We start from the raw sequence: 5,364 nt of genomic DNA, 5'->3' as shown, positions 1-5,364 counted from the left end.
TGACTGGACGTGGCTTTTACTGTCTGTCAAGAAAGAGGGAGAGAAAAAAGGAGGGGAGCGGATATATCTTGGGTGGAAAGTGGTGCATACCACGAATAACTCAACTTTCACAGCTAGGAGTCCGAATTTCAGTGGGAGGCATGTTTTTCTCTTTTTTGGTTTGTGTGCGGAAATGACTATTTATGTACCAAACACTGCAATGTGTAATTTGGGAGATCTAGTTTCAAGCCTTGTGTTCATGCAGTTTAGATAGTAAAATACTTATTGTCTTATATCCTGTCGGTTGTTTACTTTCAGTGACAAACCCAAACACATCATTTGTCAATTTTAACCCTTTCATTCCCCCACCCCCCCCGGAGGGCTTAAAAGACGGATCTCCTTTAACAAATCGCTGTTGTTCAGGAAAGTTTTTCAGATTTTTAAAGTCAACACTGTGAACCGCCATATTTTATTACTTTTTGTAAATTCTTTCAGTCTCTTATGACTTCTATGTGCTGGTAAAGACATTTTTTCCTCAACTGTACACAGCAGATTTGAGGTAGATGTTAGTCCAAACACTAAACTCAGGACAAAGTTGCTCGTTTCTTTTTCTGTCCTCACTTTGATCCTCAGTCAAAAGTTTGCACTGTGTAGAAAAAGAGCATCCAAACTGCGTTTCCAGTTAACTCTGGCATTCTGGTCTTCTCAGAGGGAATGCACAAAATATTTCATCTGCAGTGACAGCCATATGGAATACTGCGCTGCTCCACAACTCCAGAGCCACCGACCAGAAAAGATGATGAAAAAAAAATATATATATCCATCCAGACCTGGAAGTTTTTCCCTCTATCTTGATAAAAATGGAAAGATTTTTAGACGCGCTGGCAACAGCACACATCGATGATAAAACCCCGGTTAAAATATAGCCTCACGAATGTTTCCCCAGAAAACTCAAAGAGGTTTCTGCATCTTTGACCACATGGCTATAATTTGTAGCTAGAAAATAAAATTTGTTTATCCAGCCCTGGTTCCAACTGTGTTTGGGGGAACGTGGAAAGTAGCTGCACTGGTTTTTAGGTGAACATTTTAAGGAATAGGAGAAGCATGGGGTGACAATGATGGAGGTGAAACACTCATGCTGTTTGAAACAACAAACCATGTGGAGTGGTATGTTGTTTTATTCTATGAAATGATGGACTTTATTCATAACAACGAGACAGGAAAAGCAGAGCGTTGACTTTGAAGGAGATTGCAGTAAAAATAAAATGCTCTGCAGGATTTTGGTCGGTTTGGAAAGAGATGAAGACATTTCACAGAGGAACTATCAAATGCAGAGTTTTAGATTTAAGTGAAAATTTCTAATACTAGTATAAACCAGTCTGTTAATGACTTGTTTAAGGTAAAAAAAAACAACTCATCAGGTCAAAATTTGCTTTAAAAAGTTGTGCAAACTGCCACTGCTTTAGCGATCAACAGTGTGACAACACAACAAACTCAGCTAAAGAGTCAGAGTTTAAGAAAGAGTACCCAATGTCTCCCATTGCTGAGGGAATATATAGCAATCATAAGAAACTGTAACATCAGGAATTGGGGTAAAATTGGCTGAGGTAGAGTCATTTTTGTGTTATTAAGGTGATTTGGCTGTAAAAGCCAATGTACACCTAATAATTACTTTCATAGTTCCATTAAAATTAATTGAGCGGTTTATGATCTATATATCCAACAATCAGGCATAGTTGACATTAATTGCCAATGGCAAAGTTTTAAAGGCAGATTTTGTGTGAATAATTAGCACTTAGTCACCTATATATCTAACTGGGGTGAACCCAGTTCACCCCATGGTTCCAACCTGGCCGTGGAACACTGGACCAGCTCTTTCCCCTCACTAGGGTCCTCTAGGGGTCATGGGAGTTCGCCTATCCAGTCTATGTGTTTTGTGGACTTGGAAAAGGTGTTTGACCATGTTCCTCAAGGTACACTCTGGGGGGTGCTCCATGAGTATGGGATTGGGGGTTTGTTGCTACGGGCTGTTCGATCCTTATACAAGCGGTGCGAGAATTTGGTTCATATTACCGATAGCAAGTCGGACCCCTCCCAGGGCTGCCTGTTGTCACTGATTCTGTTCATAACTTTTATGGACAGAATTTCTCGGTGCAGCCAGAAGGTGGAGGGAGTCCAGTTCGGTGTCCTCAGGCATCACTGTTGTTTGCAGATGATGTGGTCTTGTTTGCATCATTGTGCCGTGGATCTCCAGCTCTCACTGGGGAGGTTCACAGCAGAGTGTGAAGCAGCTGGGATGAGAATCAGTATCGTCAAATCTGAGGCCATGGTCCTCAGTTGGAAACGGGTGGATTGCTCTCTTTGAGTTGAGGGTGAGGGGCAGCACAGTGGCACAACTGGTAGAGCTGCTGCCTCTCAGCAAGCAGATCCCTGATTCAAATCCTGGTCCAGGGGCCTTTCTGGGTGGAGTTTGCATGTTCTCTCCGTGCATGTGTGGGTTTTCTCCGGGTATTCCGGTTTCTTCCCACAGACCAAAAATATGCATGTTAGGCTGATTGGTAACTCTAAATTGTCCCTAGGTGAGAGAGTGAGAGTGAATGGTTGTTTGTCTCTATGTGGCCCTATGATGGACTTGTGGCCCATCCAGGGTGTACCCCGCCTCTCGCACAGTGATTGCTGGACATGGGCACCAGCGACTCCCGTGACCCAAAATGGAAGAAGTGGGTAAAATATAATGGCTGGCTGGCTTTTAAACCCCAAAATACATTACGGCAAAGACTGGTTCATCCCAAAGATCCAGTCCCCCGGCACAAACAGAGCAATGTTGTGTATGCTGTTCAGTGTCAGGAGGGCTGTGATCAGTCTTACATAGGGGAAACTAAACAGCCACTGGCCAAAAGGATGGCCCAGCACAGAAGATCAACATCATCAGGCCAGGATTCTGCGGTCTACACTCATTTCCAGGCCAGCGGTCACTCTTTCAGGGATGACGATGTTCACATCCTGGACAGAGAGGAACGATGGTTTGAGAGAGGAGTAAAGGAGGCCATCTTTGTGAAAAGAAACCGTCCATCATTAAACAGGGGTGGAGGCCTCCGGGTTCAACTGTCCCCCTCTTACAATGCTGTGATTGCTAGTATCACTCAGCCCTCTGTGAGTAGTAAACAGCCATCAGTGTGCTAATGACCCATTGTTAGGCTGATGGTCCTTCTTGAGCATGTGATCAGCTGGTTTTGGTTGTCAGCAGCAAAACTGGTTGATCCACTCTGTGAAGGTGCTATTTAAGAGACTGAGCTGAATACAGCTCCTCAGACTGAGGAAGTCTCTTGGATGAGAGACGAAACGTTTCTAGATTTTTTTGCTTTGTTTTGTTTTTTGTTTTTTTTGAATGTCCAGAGGACCAGATTGAACTTTTTTGGATTTTTCTACCTGGATTATTGAGCATGCATCAGGATGCATCAAATATTTTGGTACACACACTGAGGCAAAAACATTATTGTGGCACCTTCTGCTTTGGTGGTGGGCCATAACTAACACTCAAAACTGCTCAAGATTAAACACGTTCTGATTAAATGATGCATTGAAACTAAATGGTAAACAATTTAAAATGCTTTGACTTATTTTTCAAATTGTTCAAGCAGGTACAAATATTCTTACAGAGTGTCAAAACCATTTCATGCTAATTAGCACGATTCAACACTGACCAGCTTGTTTGTTGAAATAAAACAGAGAAACTGTCACAGCTTCATTATTCCTGGGGATTTTAATAACTCATGTTTTTATTGGTCTTCTACTTGCATCCCACACCTCTAACCTTCCCTCCCCCACGGACTCCCTGCTCCACTGCTGACAGCGCACTGGCACAGACGCAGAGTTCTGGAGCCCCTCACAGACCTAATTGGTACCCCTATCCACCACCATCACCACCACGACTAGCCCCTGAAAACCCCAACCCCTGCCTCCTCATCTCCTCTATGGTGTTTATCCACTAATTGGGCCACTTCCTGAGACAGAGGCCAAACAGGGAAGGGAGGAATGCATGGCAAAAGGCCACTCAGACAAGCTAGCGTCAGAGCTAGAGGGGGCTGGTGGGGGGGAAGGGGTTTATAGAGATATACAGGGGCAAAAGATAGGGGTTAAAACTGAGACATATGTTTCTTTTATTCTCTTTTTGATGGAAAATCAGAGCAAATCTTTCTTTTATTCAGTTTTTATTCTATTTGAGCACCAACATGAACACCAAGGCGATGGTTAACACAGTCTTCAATGTGGGACGGCAGCAACACTATTATGTTTAATGCACACAAATATTTTGATTTGACTACAACCCCTGTGGTTTCTTTACAAAATGCTGGTAATGTTTGGAAAAATTGCACATTTATCACCCAACTGACAAACAGGAGGGTTCATGCCTTTTCTTCTTTATGTTTATCCCGGCTGACCATCTACGCTCTTTGGTTTGTTTGATGTCCTGGTCCTTTGAAGTTGGCCTACCAGGGTCTATTGGTGTTTTCCTGGGGTTAGACATTTAGCCCCCACAGCATTTAGGACCATTCAGTCCAGTTAAGAGATGCCAGATGAGTATCCCATATTTCTACAAGGTCATTGGATTATTATTTTTTTTATATATATATAAACTACACAGTTTGTTAGAGAGTCCCAGGACTCCCAGAAAACAATTGGAAAATTAAAACAACAGCTGAAACATTAAAGCGAATAGTTTTGAAAAGTCTTAATGGGTACCATTTCCTGTTTTGACTATTGTTAAAATCCTTAAAATTCTCCCAAAACCTGTGGGTCACAGTAAAATAGAAATTGCAAAATGACAAATAAATAAAACAAGCTAGATAACTTAAAAAAAACGTTTTGTTGAGTAAAAGTCATTGTTGCCATCTTTTATTTTTTTCAGTTCAATTCAATTCAGTTTATGTATACAGCACCAAGTCCTAACAGAAGTCATCTCAGGGCAGTGAACAGAAACATTCACGTATGTAAAAGTAATCTAAACAAGTTAAGTCAGGTCCTCTGGATGGGTTCGAAAAACAAACAAAAAAATTGTAGAAATGTTTCGGCTTTCATCCGAATTGAGCACGCAATGGGATATATAAAAGTAAGTCAACCTTATTTATCTGAGGAGCAGACTGCTTTGAGCTTAAGTCCATCACAGAACTCTCATTTTGAGCAAGCATGAAGGCGACAGTAGAAAGGAAAAAGGAAGGAACCTTTAGCAGACCCAGGCTCAGGACAAGCGGCCATCTGCTTCAACTGGATTCGAGAGGAACAGGAAGGAGGAACAGATACAGATTATTTGCAGTGGGACACTAAAATGTATCTGAACCCGTGTGAATGCATTCCATCTTTGGTTTGTTCAGACAAAAGTTGGGT

This window comes from Nematolebias whitei, chromosome 4 (genome assembly GCF_014905685.2).
Source record: "Nematolebias whitei isolate Nwh7 chromosome 4, NemWhi1, whole genome shotgun sequence".
NCBI lineage: Eukaryota > Metazoa > Chordata > Actinopteri > Cyprinodontiformes > Rivulidae > Nematolebias > Nematolebias whitei.
The sequence above is the reverse complement of the archived record's forward strand: the minus strand, read 5'-3'. Positions refer to the sequence as shown.